The 20,021-nt window shown below is 46.0% G+C and overlaps 1 protein-coding gene across 2 annotated transcripts in view; it reads left to right on the top strand.

Annotated features, from left to right (window-relative positions):
• Positions 1-244: 244 nt before the first annotated feature.
• The window catches only part of Phf20 (PHD finger protein 20), a 118,275-nt gene continuing 98,498 nt past the window's right edge, over positions 245-20,021 (top strand). Inside the window, exon 1 of one of the 2 annotated variants that reach the window (XM_028889007.2) lies at positions 245-390. The gene's annotated coding sequence lies outside the window, so the exon portion shown is untranslated. The remainder of the gene's footprint in view (positions 391-20,021) is intronic. The other variant, XM_028889009.2, reaches the window with a different exon arrangement.

A 20,021-nucleotide genomic window follows, 5' to 3' on the forward strand; every position in this document is an offset into this window, starting at 1 on the left:
AGACCACGATCTTCGTGGAGGGTGGTGACAGGAGGCTGAAGGAAAGTGGGTGACTTCCAGATGCAGTAAGGGAGGCCAATTAGGACGGCAGATGGGCAGCATCCAGGCCCTGGCTTCTGGTGACCTCAGCGGTCACGGGTGAGTGCGGACTTGGTGTTCCCGCGTCAGGGAGGTGGGCGTGGCCTGCTCGAGCGGTCGTCCCGGTGACCGGGCGGGGCGGGGCCCGGGGCGGGGCCGCCGGGCCGCTGCGTCACTCAGTGGTGGCGATGGTGCGTGTGTGTAGGGGGCGGGGGATACGCTGGGCGCGTCCCCGGGGTCACGTGGTGCGCAGCGCGCACAGTCCTTCTGTCGGTTGGTCCTGGAGCGGCGCAGCAGGAGCGGGGCCGTGAGGTGAGCTCGTGGCGAGGCGCGGCGACGCGAAGCCAGCTGGTTGGGGCCGTGGCGGGGGCAGGCCCCGTGCCGCGCGCGCGCCGTGCGGGCGGGACCGGGGACGGACGTCTCCGCTACTGCGGGACCCTAGCTCAGCCCCGCTCCCCGTCTGGCCCCCGATCACCCAGCCCCGGAGGGAGGCCTGGGGACCGCTGCTGTGAGCGTGGCGGGCGTGCGAGTGCCGCCCAATCACTGCGGCTGCCTGCGGGAGTGACGGCCACTACGGCCAATCAGCGCGGCCCGAGGGGGCTGGGCTGCGAGGTGCGGGCCCGGGGCGCGGAACGGGGCAGTGGGGGTGGGGAGGAGTGCCGGAGCTGCACCCCCCCAGGTTGGCCCGTGAGATGGGGGCGCAGCCCACACTGCTGCCTCTGCCGCGGGAACGCGTTTTCGTGTAGTGCCTTTCTTATCCTGCTCTGGGAAGCACACCCTTTCCTCAAGACCCTGTATATGGGAGTGTCCCCTTTCTCTATAGTTTGGGAAATCTGGGCGTCGTTCCCCTTCCTTAAGCTCTAGTCCTGGGATTTTCTCTCGGTTTCTCACCATCCCTAAGAACAGACTGAAGGCATACTCGCTCTTCTTTGCTCCTCTATACTGAGGGGACACTCCCATATTCCAACCTAATTAACAGTTCTCCCTTTTCAGTTTGGGGTTCAGTCTGCAGATAGTTCCCTCAGAAGTCAGGTCAGTAACCAAAGTTTTGGGATACTTTATTATATCCCACAACTCTGAGGAAAAGAATTCTTCTTTCCAGGCCCCAAATCTGGTGTGCTTTCAGAAGTTAGTGAATTTGAGGGGCAGTTCTTCTTCTTTTTTTTTTTTTTTTTGGTCCTGCAGTCTGAGGTGAGCGTCCATTTCAGGTTCTAGTCCAACTCCTGATGGTATGGCACGTAGTTTCCAATTTCACTTATAAGGGAACTCACTGTCATGTCCTTAAGTCTGTCCTTGCGGTTGCATTTTTCATTCGTACTCCAAACTAACTGGTTTCTTGGGGGAGACTCGCTTTCCTATCTAAGAGTATGTTTGCTTTCTGGGTCTCTCCAAGGTTTGAGATGCACCTCTTTTAGCAGGAAACATATCACCTAGCAAGTGCTGGGCACACCTTTCTCCTGGATCCTCCCACTCCAAGATGGGATTGTTCTTGAGCACCCACCCACCCATTTTTCCACCTCGTCCTTTTTTCTAACTGAAAAAAATTATTTATTTGGTGTGTGTCATGACATGTATGTGGCAATCACAGGACAACTTGCAGGATTCCTCTGCTTCCACTTTGTGGGTTCTAGGACTCAAACTCAGATGGTCATTCTTGGCCGCACGTGTCAAGCCGTCTAGCTAGCCAGTCATCTTGTTTTGAGACCAGGTCTTGCTTTAAATTCATGATCCTCCTGCCTTGGCACCGTGCTGAGATTACAGGTGCTCCTTCCTAAACCCTCTCTTTCCTCTCTCTCTCTCTCTCTTTTTGGTTTTTCAAGACAGGGTTTCTCTGTGTAGTTTTAGTACCTATCCTGGATCTCGCTCTGTAGACCAGGCTGGCCTCGAACTCACAGAGATCCGCCTGGCTCTGCCTCCCGAGTGCTGGGATTAAAGGCGTGCGCCGCCGCCGCCGCCGCCGCCGCCGCCGCCGCCGCCGCCGCCGCCGCCGCCGCCGCCGCCGCCGCCGCCGCCGCCGCCGCCGCCGCCACCACCACCACCACCACCTGGCCTCTCTTTCTTTTAAGCTTTTCTGCCGTTCAAGATAGTTTCACTCTTGAGTTTCCTTCCCTCTTTAGAGCCACATTCCCCTTCCTGTGCTCTCCAGGGCTCTGTAATGGGTCTCTTTGGTCTTCCTCTGTTGACTGCGTATCTGCAGAACACTCTGTGTCCTTTTTTTCCCCCCCCAGGGCAGTTCTTTTAGTCACCCCTCCGGAGCCTTTCTTCCCTGACAGGATCCCCTTCCATGCCCATGGCTTTCATTGTTGTGAAGCCTGTGTCATGAAGTAGTCCAGGTTATTCTGGAACTCATTGGGTAGTCCAGGTTGGCTTTGAACCCATGAAGATCTCCTGCCTCAGCCTCACAAGTGCTGGGATTACAGGCAAGAACTACCATGCCTGGCTCACATGACTTTTTTTTATATGTCTTTTATCTTTCTGCAAATAGGAATTCTCTTGGTTCACTGTCCAGGCATTTTCCTGGTTTCTGGTTCCTGTTGGTCACTGTTGTGCTTATCTCGTGATGATAACGATTCTCCCCTCTCTTCCTCTTTGCTGGAGGTGGCCGTAAGACCAGGGCTGCCAGACCTGTTGCTGGAGTCAAAATGTAAAGGAATCCCCTTTGTAATTTTTGGTTATTCTTAGGACTCTTAATTCTGTGATGCATTACTTCCTGTAAGTTTCTGGTGAAGCTCTCCATTGTTTTTGTGGGTCTGATCACAGCAATCAAGACAGGAGGATTATTGCAAATTTAAGGCTGCCTGGTTCATATAATAAGTTCCAGGCTATCTAAGGGTACATAGCAAGACCCTGTCTCAAACAAACAGATCTGATTAGGTAGGTTCTACTTCCCCCTCCCCCCCAACACACCCCATGTCTTTGTTTTGTTTTTTCTCAAGACAGTTTTTCTGTGTAGGCCTGTCTGTCCTGGAACTCACTTTGTAGACCAGTCTGACCTCAAACTCACAAGAGATTGCTTGCCTGAGGGCTGGGATTAAAGGCGTGTGCCACCACTGCCTGGCTTCTTTTTTAACCTCTTTGTTCTGGGTGAGGGGGCTTCAAGAGCTTTTTCTAGTAATGTATATCTTCTAACCCTAAACTTTGTATAAAGAAAAGAAGTCATGTGGGTTGAGGGATGTAGCTCAGTGGTGGAATATTTGCCTACAGTGTGTGGAGGGCCAGGTTGTGATCCTCAGCATGAAAAACTGTGCAGCTGGGCTGTGGTGGTCCACGCCTTTAATCCCAGCACTAAGGAGGCAGAGGCAGGCGGATCTCTCTGAGTTCAAGGCCAGACTGGTCTACAAAGTGAGTTCCAGGACAGCTAAAACTGTAACAGAGAAACCCTGTCTTGAAAAAACAAAAAGCAAAACAAAACAAACAAACAAAAAAACCCAGTGTGTGACCCTGCTTCAAAAAAAAATGAATGAATAGAAAGAAAGAAAAGAAAAAGTGTATGTAGATCTCGCTCTCCTTCATGTCCTTGATTAATGTTTGCCTGTCTTTTCTCCTGACCCCCACTTTACAAACACCTGGGACATCCTGTCTCAGTGGGTCCTCATCCCTTGTATTTCTCTTTCCCTCTCCAGATTTTTGCATAGGGCTTTTCAGCCTTGAACCCCTGATGAGTTTCTCCACAGCTGGAGTTTCCAGTGCTTAGGGTATAATGACTCCTGACCTTTCTTCCTTTTGGGAAGTACTTGAATGTGCAGCTGCAGAGGCAGCCTGGGGGAGGGAGTTTGGATCTGAGAAGCTACACCAGTAGGGCAGGGCAGGAATACAGCATTTGAAGATCCAAGGCCTGAATCTCATCTGGAAACTGGACATTTGCCAGGCACCTGCTTCCTAGGGATGCTGGGAGACTTAATGGCACCCCCGGGAACCTGTAGGAATTAATGGGGCTTGTGGGGAAGTGCCCCAACTCAGTCTGAGAACTTGAATAAAATTGACCATTGTTGTGCTTTGGAACAGCTAAGCTTTTTCAAATTTTTTTGTTCACTAGAGCCCTAAAACTAAGTTGTGTTATTTCAGGAAGGGAAATAAGTCCTGTGTTCAGTACTACATTTCTCTAAAAAAGAAAGAAAAAAAAATAAAAAAGAATGGAGGTCTGTGAGTAGTACCTAATAAACTATGATCTGCTTAAGTGAGCAGGTAGTTTGTCTCTTTGTTTGGTTGTTGCTGCTCCATTTGTATAGTGCAGTAAGTACACCCTTGATGGCCCTACATTCCTGCTTCTCATCCTGGATGTGCCTGTCTTGTTAAAATGCTTGCTCTGATTTGGTAGATGGGGGGTGGGGTCTGAGTATATGCCATTCTAGTTTTTGGGTGGTATTAAGATTAGGTAAGTACACATTGAGTAGCCAGATTTCCATATACAGCTGGAGTGCTCAGTGAAAACAGAAAACTGATTGTTAAACAAATGCTGGGGTATTGTTTTCCACTGTCCCTTTGTACAGACACACACACACACACACACACACACACACACACACACACACCTCAAAGTTGTACGAGTCCATTGTTCTCAGACAGGATCTTGTCTTGAATTATCTATGTAGCCTAGGCTAGGCTTGAACATATACTTCTTGTGCTGGGATTACAGATTTACACCGCTGTGCCCAATTTCTTTTTTATTTTATTTTATTTTATTTTTTTGGTTTTTCAAGACAGGATCCTGGAGAGCTCTGTAGATCACACTGGCCTTGAACTCACAGAGATCCTCCTGCCTCTGCCTCTGGGGGTACTGGGATTAAGGGAGTGTGCCACCACGACCCAATTTCTTTTTCCCCTCCCTTAGTTTAAAAAAAAAAAAAGGAAAGGTTATTTCATTTTATGTGGTTGACTGCATGTATTTATCTGCACCATGAGTATGCCTAGTGCCCACAGAGGTCAGAAAAGGGAGTTGGATCCCCTGGATCTGAAGTTACAGTCAGTTGTGACTTACTTTGTGACTGCTAGGAATTGAACTGGGGTCCTCTGAAAGATCAGCCAAGCCAGTACTCGTAATCCATGAGCCATCTCTCCAGCCTCAAACCCTCCCCCCCACTATTTGAGATAGTCTTCCTATGTGTAGCCCAAGGCTGTCTTCTTACCTCAGGGTCCGGTACTATAGATAATTGCCACTGTTCCTGGCTAACCTTTAGCTTTTTAAACTGTCTACAAAATTTTTTGGTTTCTCTGTATATTGCCATATTTAAGTGCTTAAAAATATGTTGCTTAAAGGTGAACTTGTTTTGTTTCTTGAGACAGGGTTTCTCTGTGTTGTTTTGGTGCCTATTGTACATTCAAGACAAGTCGTCGTCGTCGTCTTCTTCTTCTTTTTATTTTTATTTTTTTTGTTTCTTGAGACAGGGTTTCTCTGTGTTGTTTTGGTGCCTGTTCTGGATCTTGCTCTGTAGACCAGGCTGGCCTCGAACTCACAGAGGTCCGTCTGGCTCTGCCTCCTGAGTGCTGGGATTAAAGGCCACCACTGCCTTGACTGGCTTTGAACTCCTGATCCTCTACCTCCCAAGTGCTGGAATTCTAAGCATCTGCTACTTATGCCCAGTTCTCAGTGGGTTTTTCCATTCTCTTAAATCATTTGTACCTGTTTGCCTGTTAGTTTTCATGGCCCTTTTCCAATATGATCCTCGTCCAGGCCCTGATCAGGATGAACCTGAATGACGAGACTGTTTTGTGTCCCTGATCTTCCCCTAAGCCTTCCATTCTTCACACGAATGTCAGATTATCTTCAGGGACAGATTTGATCTGGATCTGGCACTAGTCCCAGCTCTTACACTCACATGTGACCTCAGGCAAATCACGTTGTGCTCTTAGGGCTAGGCCTCATTCTCCCCAGCTGAATGCTGAGCAGTTACTGATTTCAAGGTTCACCCCTCACAGAATCTGTAGGGACCTTGTTTAGAGCCAGCTGCCTGCAGGAACACCTAGTAGCAGGTCTGATTTCCTTCACATGCTTCAGTGGGCAGACTGCCAGTGGTTTCCTTGTCCCAAGTCACTTTTGCTGGCACCGTGTCCTTTTTAGCCAAACAGCCAGCTTGTCTTCATACCCAGGGTCAACATTCTTCTGCCTCTATGTGCTCTTGTCAGTTGTGGGCTGTATTTCATTCAGAACTACCTGAAGTTCTCAAAGAAGTTTGCTTGAGTTCTCCATTCAGTATTAGCTGCCTGTCTGCATTACTAAGGGAGACTGTTGGGTTTTTTAGGCTGTATTTTGTATATAACCACATTTACTTGTAAATGCTTTTAAATAATGCATATTTTAAGTGTTTTCCTTCCACATTCCAACCTTTTAATATTATTAATATTTGTGTGTGTATGTATGTATGTATGTGTGAGCTGGGAGGTGGTGGCGCACGCCTTTAATCCCAGCACTCGGGAGGCAGAGCCAGGCGGATCTCTGTGAGTTCGAGGCCAGCCTGGGCTACCAAGTGAGCTCCAGGAAAGGCGCAAAGCTACGTAGAGAAACCCTGTCTCGAAAAACCAAAAAAAAAAAAAAGTATGTGTGTGTATGTGTATTTTTGGAAGCCAAGGTTCTTCAATCACTTAGCCCCTTTATATTCATTCATTTATATAGATCGGGCTAGCCTCAAACTCAGAGATCTGCCTGATCTTGTCCGTCCCCCCCCGCCCCCCCCTTTTTTTTTTTTTGAGTTATAGATCTGGCTATCCTGGAACTCACAGAGATCCATCTGCCTCCTGAGTGCTGGGACCAAAAACAAATTTATTTACTTAAATTTTTTTCTTTTCTTTTCCCCACCTCTTTTATTTGTTATTTTTCGATCTTAATTATACACCTTTTTTTGTGTGTTTTACCTTCATGTCTATGTACTTTGTGCATGCAGTGCCCTCTGAGGCCAGAAAGAGGGTATTGGATCCTCTGGAACTGGAGTTACAGACAGTTGTGAGCTGCCCTATGGGTGCTGGGGATTGAACCTGGGTCGTCTGGAAGATCAGTCAGTGCTATTAACCAATGAGCCATAGCTCCAGCTCCCTCCATCTTACTTTTTGAGGTAAGGGCTCATTGAACCCAGAGCTCTCCATTTTGGTTAGGTTGGTTGGCCAGAGAGCCCCTGGGATCCACCAGCCTCTCTCCCCTGCTCTGGTGAGGATAGGGCTTTTAAATGGGGCTATCTAAACTCAGGTCCTTTTGTTTGCTCGGCAAGCATTTTACTCACTTAGCAATCTCCCCAGACCTTATTTTTTATTTTTAAATTTTTCTTGAGATGGGATCTCCCTGTGTAGATCAGGTTGGTCTTGGGTTTGTGAGAATCTGACTATCTTTGCCTCTTAAATGCTGGGATTACAGGCAGGTATCAACATGCCTGGTTCCCTCTCCAACTCCCACCCCCACTGCTTCCCCTCCACCCCCTTTTAATTAGCAGGGCAAGTAGCATGAAATTCTGAAGGTGAAAGGCAGTTTGCAGCCAGATGGAGTGGATTGTGCTTAGAATTCCAGCACTGGGGAGGTGGAACACAGGGGAATCAAGAGTTCAAAGCCATCCTTGGCTGCATAGTGAGGTCTGCCTGGCTTACAGGGACTGTCTCAAACAACATGAAAAGCGGTTTGCTTTGCTTTAAGACCTGGAGCTAGTGGGTGGTGGTGCCTTTAATTCCTGCACTTGGGAGGTAGAGGCATGCAGATCTCTGTGAGTTTGAGGCCAGCCTAGTCTACAAAGTGCATTCCAGGACAGCCAGAGCTACACAGTGAAAACCTGTCTTGAAAACCCCCCCAAAAAAACCCAAAAAACAAAAAACCCAAAAAAAGAAAAAAAAGAAAGAAACAAACAAACCCAAAACTGTGCATCTAAACTTTGAAAACATGTACTAAGTGCAGATATCTTTCAAAAACTACCCTAGAGGGCTTGGAGAGATGGCTCAGGGGTTAAGAGACTGCTCTCCCAGAGGTTCTGAGTTGAATTCCCAGCAACTCCATGGTGGCTCAGAACCATCTAATGTGGGATCTGATGTCCTCTTCTGGCATGCAGGCTTCTTGCAAATAGAATATTCACACACATAAAATACATAAATAAATCTTAGGAAACAAAAGTTAAGCAAACAAACCCTATTTCAGAGCTGACACATACCTGAAATCCCATTACTCTGAAGGGTGAGGTGGGGAGCTTGAGATGCAGCGTGTTCAACCTTTTGACATTGCAGTATAATATAGTCATCTGCAAATATATTGGGCCAGATTCACAGCTATCCTGGGATGCATCTGCCCTGTGGACTACGGGTTGGATATGCCTGATAGAGTTTGAGGCTAGCCTGGTCTATATATCAAGACTTTGCCTCTAAAAGAAGACAAAACAAGCCCGGTAAGATTGCTCAGTAAGAGTGCTTGCTGATGACCTGAGTTTGATTCCTGAAACCCATGTAAATGTGAAGGAGAGAGGTAACTACAAAAATTGATTCCTGCAGTCACAGATACATCTACACATATGCATAATAATAAAAATCCTTTCAAAAAATTAAAGAAGCTGCGAGTGGGGCTTGCTGGTGTGCACCTTTGATCCCGGCTCTCTGGTTGTAAAGATAGAGGTGGTGCTCGCTGAGTTTCAGGCCAGCCAGGGCTCCGTAGTGTTCACAAACAGACAGAACAACATGACTCAGGTGGGGAATGTAGCTCAGTGATAGATCACTTACTTAGGATGTGGGGGGTCCTGGATGGATCCCCAGCAGCATAAACAAGGCCCCTAGATTTCTAATGAATTCCTTGAGAATGTCTTGATAACCATTGCTGACGAGTATGGAAATCAGTCCTCATAGGTGCATTTGGTCTACTGATTTATTGCCCTCACTTCTTAGAAAGGAATATGGGGAAGATAGCTATAACTATATAGATAATATTTGGTGGTCCTGGGCTTGGACCCTGGGATACTCTCATTCTTGGTAAGTACTCTGTCACTTAAAATGTTTTTTTTTTTTTATGTTAAAAATTGTTTTTATTCCTGTGTTTATTTTTTATTTATCTTTTAATTTTTTTCTGAGACAAGGACTCACTATATAGCTCTGGCTGTCCTGGAACTTACTATGTAGACTGACCTTAAACTCACAGAGATCCACCTGTCTGTCTCTGCCTTCAAGTGTAGGGATTAGTGTGGTCTGTGCCAACATGTTCAGCCCCCCCCCCCCTTTTAAAATAAAAAAAAATTTTTTTAGGGTTTTTTTTGTTTGTTTGTTTGGTTTGGTTTTTTTTGAGACATGGTTTCTCTCTATAGCCATGACTGTCTTGGAACTTCTCTGTAGACCAGGCTGGCCTTGACCCTAGAGATCCACCTGCCTCTGCCTCCCGAGTGCTGGGACTAAAGGCGTGCACCCCTGTCTGGCTTGGTTTTTATTTTATTTATATGGGTGTTTTGCTTGCATGTGTGTCTGTGTGCCATGTGCAGGCAGTGCTTGTGGAGGCCTGAAGAGAGTGTTGGCTCCCCTGGAACTGGAGTCACAGAAGGCTGTTAGTTGTCATGTGGGTGTTGGGAATTGAACCGGGGTCCCCTGGAAGAGCACTGGTTGCTAGTACTCCTCAGTGCTATCTCTTCAGCCCCCAGCCTTTTGTCTTATTTTATTTGTTTGAGATGGGTTTTGCTGTGTAATTCAGGCTGTGTAGTCCTCCTGCTTCAGCCTTCAGAGTACTGGGATTACAGGTGTGTGTGTGTGTGTGTGTGTGTGTGTGTGTGTGTGTGTGTGTGTGTGTGTGTGTGTTTAGCCACTCAGTTTTGATAGGTTACAAGCTTAGAGAGAGGAGTGGTGCTGCCTTTGGGCTGCTTTCTCAGGGACTGCCCCACTGATCTCAACCCACAGTGAGGTAGCCTCATCAAAATCAAAACCTTTACTTGGAATAGCGGTGATAGCTTCGTTGGGTCCTTGCCTGGATCTCTCCAGCTGGACCTTGGTTATTTGGCCAAATGGAATGAATGAGCTTTCAGAAACCTTGTAAAACCTTCAAGAGTCTGGTATTAGTCACCATGTGTAAATAGGATGGTTGTGGGGAAGGGAGGTGATGCTTGAGTCAGTGGTCTTTGGGAAAGAACTCAGAGGTGTCATTTGGGGGAGGGTTTAAAATGAGGCTTTATTCCATGAAGGAACATAATCCTAGGAATTGAACTCCTAGGTGTCCTAGGGGAGTGCATTTGGATGTTTTTCCTAGTAGAAGCCTATGATTTTGAGGTCTCTTTCCCACATAAAAAAGGTCTAATCGGTAGTTCCACTACACCTTTATACTAACTCTCTGGAGGCAGGAGCATCTCTGAATTGGAGGCCAGTCTGGTCTCCAAAGGAAGTTCCAGGCCAGCCAGGGCTGCATAGTGAGACCCTGTCTTAAAAAGAGAGTGGGGTGTGTATGTGTCTACAGCTGGGTGGATTGACTTACCTTTCTTGCTTCTGCAGGAGCACAGATAATTGAAATACCTAGGTTGTGGAAGTCTGTCATGGAAACTCGGGCGCTTAAAACTTGCCACCTCTACCAGGTGCTGGGGTTACAGACATGCTAATGTTTCTGACCCTTCGTTTTTTCAGAAAAGAAAACATAGCAGTCCCTTACCGTTGTATTGTCAGGATTCTAAAGACCATTTTTGAGAGGTTTGATTTTTTTTTTTTTTAATTTTTGTTTTTTCGAGACAGGATCTCATGTAGACCAAGCTAGCCTCACATTTACTCTGTAGCTGAGGAATGACCATGAACTTCTAATCCTCATGCCTCCACCTCTTAAGTGCTTGGATCATAGGCATGTATTGCCACTATCTGCCATGAGGCCTTTCTAGGTTTTAAGTTTTGAATTACCGCATATTTGGGTATGTAGAGGGTACTAATGGCATAGCTTGGCCATGGAGGGTCAGATGGCATCCTTTCCTCTAGCCAGGTGAGTCTGGATTGAACCCGAGTCCTCTGGACAAGCAGCCGGTGCCCTCACCGCTGAGTCATCTCCTCAGCCCCCAAGCCACGATATTTTCAGATAGAGCATTGTATGTGGCCCAGGCATTGCAGCCTTGCATTGGTGATGCTGCTGCTTTAGCGTCAAGGGTGGCTGGGATTATAGTTGTCTGTCACCACAACCTGCTCAAAGGCCATAAATAAATAAATGTATGGATGTATGTATGCACACATAATATTGACAGGATTGCACATGTATACAGTGTATTTTGATCGTTTCCACTAGGCCTGTGCCCCCCCTTTCATATAACACACCATTAGTCCATCCATATTTGCATGGATATGGGAACATCCACTGTAGCATGGGCACACACTTAAAGAAAAGTAACTGTAGTAACTGTCCCTCTTCCAATTACCACAGCTCCTCAGCTAAGGGTAAGGCTGGCTTGATCTAGTGCAGCTCTACCGTAAGTAACCACTGCTGTGGCTTCCTTCATATGTGCAACAACTGTTTTCCTATCCAGGGCAGAGCAGTTCCCAGCAACCTCCCCAGCCTCTCATTCTCATTCTTTTCACCCCATCTTCCAAGATTCCCCCTTAGGGGGAGGGGAGATTGGTATAGATGACCTATTTAGGGCTGAACATTCGATTCCACCGACTCTCAGCACTTTGATCAGCTGTCTTTTTTTTTTTTTTTTTTTTTTTTTTTGGTTTTTCGAGACAGGATTTCTCTGTGTAGCTTTGCGCCTTTCCTGGAACTCACTTGGTAGCCCAGGCTGGCCTCGAACTCACAGAGATCTGCCTGGCTCTGCCTCCCGAGTGCTGGGATTAAAGGCCACCACCGCCCGGCTTTTTTTTTTTTTTTTTTTTAAGATTTATTTATTTATTATGTATACCAAGAGGGAACCAGATCTCATTACAGGTGGTTGTGAGCCACCATGTGGGTGCTGGGAATTGAACTCAGGACCTCTGGAAGAGCAGTCGGTGCTCTTAACCTCTGAGCCATCTCTCCAGCCCTCAGCTGTCTTTTTTTTTTTTTATAATTTATTTATTTTTATTTTATGTGCATTGGTGTTCTGCCTGTATGCACGTCTGTGTGAGGGTGTTAGATCTTGTAGTTACAGACAGTTGTTAGCTGCCATGTGAGTGCTGGGAATTGAACCCATGACCTGTGGAAGAGCAGTCAGTGCTCTTAACCGCAGATCCATCTCTCTAGTCCCAGCTGTGAGTCTTTAATTAGCCACTGCTCACTGCAAAAAGAAGCTTGTCTGCTGGGTGCCATAGCTGAGTTCCTTAGTTTTGGCCTTTTTCTACCATGTAGGGTTGGGCCATTGCTGCTGGTTTCTCTGAATTGTTGGGAATGAGATATTTGTCAAGGATTTGGCATGCAGCAAAAACTGAACAGATGTTAGCTATTTCCTGGAATTAATAGATAAGGAGGCCAGGAATAAATGTTAATATTTAAAGCATAAGAGAATTAGTTGTCACTGAGTGGTGGTATTGCATGCCTTTAATCCCTGCACACAGGAAGCAGAGGTAGGCAATCTCTGAGTTTGAGGCCAGCCTGGTCTACAGAGCTAGTTCCAGGACAGGCAGAGCTGTTACACAGAGAAACCCTGTCTAGAAAAACCAAAAAAGAAAAAAAAGGAGAGAGAGAAAATTAGTTGTCTATTAAAATAATGTGTTTTTAACATTCTGTGAGCAACAAAAGAGCTGCTTTTTCAGGGGAAAACAGTTTAGCTGTGTTTTCCTGCGACTTTCAGAAAGAACACACATGTAGCCAGGTTATGGTGGCTCATGCCCATAAGTCTAAGACAGGAGGAGCCAACCTGGGCTACAGAGTGAAACTTTATCTCAATAAAAGGAAATAGGGGGAGAGAAGAAAAAAGAATCTACCCCAAACTCACTACAATCGTGGTGGCTCACACCTATAATCCTAGTATTTGGGAGGCCAGAGGCCGGCAGGTTTCTGGAGTTTAAAGCCAGCCTGGTCTGTGTAAGCAAGTTCCAGGCCAGCCAGGGCCACATGGTGATCCCTGTCTTGGGGGGAGGAGGGGGAAAACAACCCACAAAAACCAACCAAACAAAAAACTAAAAAACAAAACAGCAACCTCCCCTCCCCCCCCCAAAAAAAACCCCCAAACCAAGCCTCACTCCAGACCTCTAGTCTGAAGTCTTTAGACAATGGAGATGCTTGCAGGCTTAAGTCCCAAAGCCTAAGAAGAGTAGTTAAAGATTTTGTCAGACCCCAGGGACAAAATAACGGTCTCTCTTCAGGTGCTCTGTTCCTTAGGTTTTGCCATCCTCCCTGTGCCCCCATAGGGTAGCAATAATAGTTTGTATGTGTTTCTGTGTTTTTTTTTTTTTTTTCTTTTCAGGATTCTAGCACGGAGTCCTTTAATCCTCCATAGGATGGTACTGATCTTATTCTGCTTTCCTAGTGAAGAAGCTGAGGTCACCCCATAGCATGTGTATGTCACATAAGGTCACTGCCTATTAGATGCTAAGGTTCATCAAGAGTTCCTTACCAGCCGGGAGGTGGTGGCACACACCTTTAATCCCAGCACTTGGGAGGCAGAGGCAAGTGGATCTCTGAGAGTTGAGGCCAGCCTGGGCTACAGAGCAAGTTCTAGGACAGCCAGGGCTGTTACACAAAAGAAACCCTGTCTCAAAAAAGCCAAAAAAAAAAAAAAAAAAGTTCCTTACCCTCAGCTGAAACCAATATTGAGCTGTGATTGAACAGGTCAGATGTCGTGGGGTACAGAATTGACGCCTTGTTGAGAGGAACTGATGGCTGTGCTGAGGCCTGATGGAGCAGGGAGCGGCAGAAGCAGCTTTTCCGTAAAGTTCTAGAGGTTGGAACGTCAAGCAGTCTGGATTAGTAGGGCTTAGGACTGCGAGATCAATAGCCTTGACTGCTTATTGTGAGTCAGGCTCTTGGAAACCTTTGTGAAAGGATGCACTACATATTATAGGGGAGGAGCCTGGGCTCGGGGGCGATCCCAACCTAGGCCAGCCACTCTGCTGCAGAGTTCTGGCTCATAACTGCTAAGATAGACTTCCCTGTTTCCCTCCTTTCCAGCTCCCATCTTTAGAGACCCCTTTTGACTTGGCAGTGTAGTTGTTATGTGGAGTCAGACTCCCTGAGTTCAGTTCTTTGCTCTTAGAAAGCCCAGCCCGGCTTCCAGACACTCACTGTCTCAGTGTACTCAAAGCTGGTCTTGAACTCAATCTCCTGCCTCCAAGTTCCTAAGTGCTGAGGTTATAGGTATATACCACCATGCCCTCCCTGCTTGTGTATATGTGGGATGTATATACATGTTTGTGTGTGTGTTCATGTATAATCACAGCCCTCAGGAGGTAGAGGTAGCAGGAGGATCCATGTTCAAGGTCATCCTCAACTACATAAGATCCCATCCTAAAAAATTTTTTTAACCAAAATGGGGTGAGGGGGTCCTTAATTGGGTACCCCTTGGCAATGGAGAAACGTTGACGTAGGGCCTGCAGAATGGTGACCAGAAAATGAAGTAGTGCTGAGTGTCTAATCCTGGCCACTTGAGACGTTGAGGCAGGAGTCTGGCTACAGAATAAGACCTTGTCACCAAAAAAGAAAAAGACAAAGTAAAGAGGAGTTCAGGACACAGCCAGTGTCAGGCTGGAGGCTCTCATTCTGCAGTGATGGGGAAGGAGGAGGAGGGACTGTGAGGGTAAGATGTTCTCTTAGCAGGCTCTCCAGCTGACTCTGCAAAGTTCCACTGATCCAGCTAGCCTGTTCTTAGTAATATGGAATGAGTAAACTCAACCCGTTTAATTAGGGAAGGAACAGCTTGGGTCCTCAGAGAATGCATTTTTTGTTGTTTTGAAAACAGTGTTCTTCAGGCTACCTCAAACTTGGGGCAACCCTCTTGTGTCAGGGTGCAGCCTTATTTTATCTATTTATTTTTTAACCCCCCCCCCACTAGAGTTACAGACAGTTGTGAGCTTCCATGTGAGTGCTGGGAATTGAACCTGAGTCCTCGGGAAGAGCAGCCATCTCTCCAGCCTGCCTTATTTTATTTATTACTGTGTGTGGGATTCTTGCATGGGTTGGGGTGGGCTGTGTGCTGTGGCACCTGTGTAGAGGTCAGAGGACAACTTTCACAGTCTCCGTTCTCTTTTTGCGTAGATCTCAGGATCTCACAGAACTCAGGCTGTCTGTTGGTTTGCATTAGCCATCAAGGGTTTTACCCAATGAGTTATCCCGAAGGCCCCTAGAAACCTTTTTTTTTAGTTTTGGTTTGGTTTTTTTTTTTTATTTATTTATTATGTATACAGTGTTCTGCCTGCATGTATGCCTGTAGGCCAGAAGAGGGCGCCAGATCTCATTACAGATGGTTGTGAGCCACCATGTGGTTGCTGGGAATTGAACTCAGGACCTCTGGAAGAGCAGCCAGTGCTCTCAACTGCTGAGCCATCTCTCCAGCCCCGGTTTTGGTTTTTTAGAGACAGGCTTTCTCTGTGTAGCCCTGGGTGTCCTGTAACTCTTTCTGTAGACTAGGTTGGATTTGAATTCACAGAGATACGCCCCTGCCTCTGCCTCCTGAGTCTAGGATTAAAGGCGTGAGCCACCACTGCCCAGTTAGAAAGCTTTTTTTTTTGTTTGTTTTTGAGACAGGGTTTCTCTGTGTAGCTTTGTGCCTTTCCTGGGACTCACTTGGTAGTCCAGGCTGGCCTCAAACTCACAGAGATCCGCCTGGCTCTGCCTCCCAAGTGCTGGGATTAAAGGCGTGCAGCCACCACTGCCCGGCAGAAAGCTTTTTTTAGAAAGTTTTTAAACCTTTTTTCCCAGGGCTGGAGAGATGGCTCAGTGGTTATGAGCACTGACTACTACTGCAGAGGACTTGGGGTCAGTTTTAGGACTCATGTCAGAAGGCTAGCAACGTTTGTAACTCTAGGTCCAGCATATGTGATGACACTCTGGGCACTGTCTACATGTGGTGTACACATACATACAGGCACAATACTCATACATGTAAGGAAAAAATCTTTCGAGACAGGGTTTCTCTGTGTTGTTTTGGTGTCTGTCCTGTATCTTGCCCTGTAGACTAGGCTGGCCTCAAACTCTCAGAGATCTGCCTGCCTCTGCCTCCCAAGTGCTGGGATTAAAGGCGGGTGCCACCACTACCCGGCAAGAAAAATCTTACATAAAAAAACCCACAATCCTCTTGAGAGCTGGAGAGATGGTTGAGTGGTTAAGAGCACTTGCTAGTCTTGCAGAGGTCTGGGTTCAACTCCTAGCATCCACACAGCAGTTGACAACGGTCTGAAATTCCAGTTCCAGGGCATACAACATCCCTCTGACTTCCACAGGCACCAGGCATGCATGTGATACACAGACACACATATTAGAAAGATACTGACATAAAAGAAAGTTCTCTCTCTCTCTCTCTCTCTCTCTCTCTCTCTCTCTCTCTCTCTCTCTCTCTCTCACACACACACACACACACACACACACACACACACACACACGGAGCTGGGTAGATGACTGAGCAGTTAATAGCACTGTCACCTCTTCCAGAGGACCTGGATTTGATTCCCAGCACTCACATGGGGGCTCACAACCATCTGAAATTCCAATTCCAGGGGACCCAACTTTTCTGGCTTCTGCAGCTATAAAATAAAAAACAAAAAACAACCCACAAAATGGAACTAAACTTTCCCTCCCCTCCCTGTCTTCATTTGTCCTGTCTCCACGCTGTCAAGTTTAATAGCCTGGTGGGGTGTGAGGCAGGAAAGGGCCCTGCTTGAAACCACTTGTATTATTTGTAGCACTGACTCGCCTCAGACTTACTTCGTAGTGGAGGATGATTTCAAATCTGTCTCTGTCTCTCAGGCTTGCTTCATGGCGTCTGGCATTTATTTTATATATCTTTTTAAGGTCCTGGGAATCGCACTCACAGCTCCTGTATGCTAAAGCATACATCCTGTGCTATGTCCTCCAGTCCTATCTATGCTAGACATTTTAGTAGGCCCCTTAGAGACTTTTCTGCTCTGATCCTCTCACAGCACCCAAGGTATGTCATTATCCCTATTTGATAGATAACAGGAAAGCTGGCTTGAGGAGGTAGGTCATAAACAAAATTGGAATAGTAATTAGGGATGTGGACAGTCGTGTCCACTTCCAGCACTTGAGAGGCAGAGGTAAGCAGTTTACGAAGTGAGTTCCAGACCATGGATGGCTGCATAGTAAGATCCTGCCTAAGAACAAGCTAAACAACTCTTGCTCTGTGAGTGTCCTAGAATGTTCTTAATTTTCCTGTTCTGTATGTGGAAGCTTCCCTCTACTTGCCTTCTGACTTCCACGTGGATACTGTGCCACACGGGCCCATACACACAAAATAACTAAAAGTTCAATAAAAATTTTAAATGAAAAAATACTGTTTTTCCTAAATGAGCATTAGTTCTAGATTTCTCCAGAACTGGATGTAAGAGGATCTTGGTTTCTTGTCACAAATGATGTTTTTGCATTCTGAATTGTAGTCTTCTGATTCAAGTGACAGTAGGAGATTCTAAGCATCTTCACAGCATGCCCCCTCTTCTGGCTTGAACTTTGAAAGATGGCCATGGCTAGCGCTCCAGCCATTCCACTTTTCCTCTGCACAGGACCTGACTTATCTCTGGCCTTTTCTGCTTGTTGTAAAGGTGTGATATGCTGGCACAGCCTTTGAAAGGCTTCAGTGGCTTTATCTTCCTTTATCCAGATGCTGTCTCTGTCTACAGGCATAGATACAGACACAGCCATGTGTGCTTAGGGAGTAATCTTACTTTTGACAACAGGTTTCTCGTGCTTGGATAATTTTTTTTTGTTAGATTCATGTTGATTTTTATTTCTGAATATGTGTGCCTATGTGAGTGTGTAGATACCCACAGAAGCCAGAAGAAAGCATCAAATTCCCTGGACCTGGAGGCTGTTGTGAGCTGCCCACTGTAGGTACTGGGAACTGAACTCAGATCCCTGAAGAGCAAGCTCTTCACTGCTGAGCCCCCTCCAGCTCTGCCCTGTATAATTGTATATAGCCTTGTATAAGCTGTCAGTACCTGAGAGGTTCCGTTTTTCTGCACTTATATCTCCTTTCAGTGTCATGGGAACAAAGAGTTTAGTCTTAATTGTATTACCTGGCTTTGAAGGTCCATAACACAGTATAAGTATAAACTCTTTAACATTTTATACTATCTAATGTGGAGGTCAGAGGGAAGCTTGTGGGAGTTTGTTCTCTCCTTCCACCATAAGAGTTCTGGGGATTGAACTCAGGTCTTCAGGCTTAGTGGCAAGTTTACCTACAGAGACATCTTTCCAGTCCACAAATAAATTCTTGCATTTAAAATTTTGTACATAAACAACAAAACAAATTTGTATAAAGTCCTAGTCATGATGGCTCATGCCTGTAATCTCAGCACTGGAGAGACTGAGTTTGCTGTGAGTTTGAGACCAGATTGTCTATATAGTCATAGTGATTTCCAGACCAGTTTGAGCCATAGAGAGACCCTGTGACTGAAAGTATAAAATTGTTTTGATTTGCATTTCCTTTAACTTAGGGTGCTTATGTGGGCATAAATTACATACTTCTTGGACCTTTGTGTCTCCCATGCCACTCACTGTAATCTGGCAGCTCTTGCATTTTGTCCGTTTTTAGCATGCCTTTTACCTTTTTGTCCTCAGTCATAGCAGTCCTTGTTAATAAAGGAAGTTGACTCTTACCCCAATGGGCTATGGTTATTTTCCCTTTGAACTGTGTGCCACAGTGTGTATTAAAGCTCTCATTACTGTTGACTCGGGGCATTGACAGAGCACTGTGTCTAAGTAAATAAACTGGGCTCCCTGTCTCCTTTGGACCAGTGGGTTCCTGATTAGAGAGTTTGAATGTAAGGACTATTTTGAAGTTCTGCCAAAGTCTTGACAGTAGAGTTCAACAGATTGCATCAGGCATTTTTCCCCCCTTGGGAAATTCCCCATGTCCGTATAGAACACATCCATATTGAACATACACTCTTCCTCTTGGAGGAAGATTGGAGATTTTTGGAAGAAAATTACCAAACTTTGAAGAATAGATGAATTAAAATTATTTGTATTTGAAAACTAAATGCAGCCAGGTGGTGGTGGTGGTGGTGGTGGTGGTGGTGGTGGTGGTGGTGGTGGTGCATGCCTTTAATCCCAGCGCTTGGCAGGCCGATCTCTGAGGTCAAGGCCAGCCTGGTCTACAGAGTGAGTTCCAGGACAGCCAGGGCTACTCAGAGAAACCCTGTCTTGAAAAACCTAAAAAAATAAAATAAAATAAAAATAAAAATAAGAAATAAAAATGAAAATTAAATGTTAAAGTAAAAAAATACATACTTTAAAAAAATACTGTTTTGTGTTCTGGAGACAGGGTCTCTGTAGTCTAGGCTGGCCTGAATCTCTGTGTGTGTAGCCTTGAACTGGGATCCTCCTGGATTTGCTTCCCAAAAGGCCTGGCTGAAAAAAAATCCAAGACATACACTTTTGTTTTATGGAAACAAGGTCTCACTATGGCGTCCTGGCTTGCCTAGCACTCTTCATGTGGACTAGTGCCTCCCAAGTGCTGCAGTTAAAGGCATCTGCTACCATACTTGTCTTCTTTTTTTTAAATTCCTGCTTCTATGCTGAACTGATTACAAATATTGTTATTAGTGGTAAAAAGATATCAGTATTTTTATATTCTTATTTTCTGTTAATTTTTTTACATTTAATTATTTTCGTTGTTTTTGTGCGCGCGCGCGCGCGCTCTCTCTCGTGCCACAGCACAAGTGTGACTGTCAGGCACCTCTTTGGGATGTGTTTCTTCCTCTCACCATCTGGGTTCCGGGGATCAAACTCAGATCCTTAGGCTTGGCAGGAAGCACCTTTGTCCACTGAGCCATCCCACCATCTCATGTGAGACTTTTTTTAAAAATTAAACTTTAATTTAATATTGTTTGAGCTAGGACCTTACTCTGTAGCCCTGGCTGACCTGGAACTTGATACATAGACCAGGTGGGCCTGGAAC

Source organism: Peromyscus leucopus, chromosome 4 (assembly GCF_004664715.2).
Source record: "Peromyscus leucopus breed LL Stock chromosome 4, UCI_PerLeu_2.1, whole genome shotgun sequence".
In the NCBI taxonomy this organism is placed as follows: Eukaryota; Metazoa; Chordata; class Mammalia; order Rodentia; family Cricetidae; genus Peromyscus; species Peromyscus leucopus.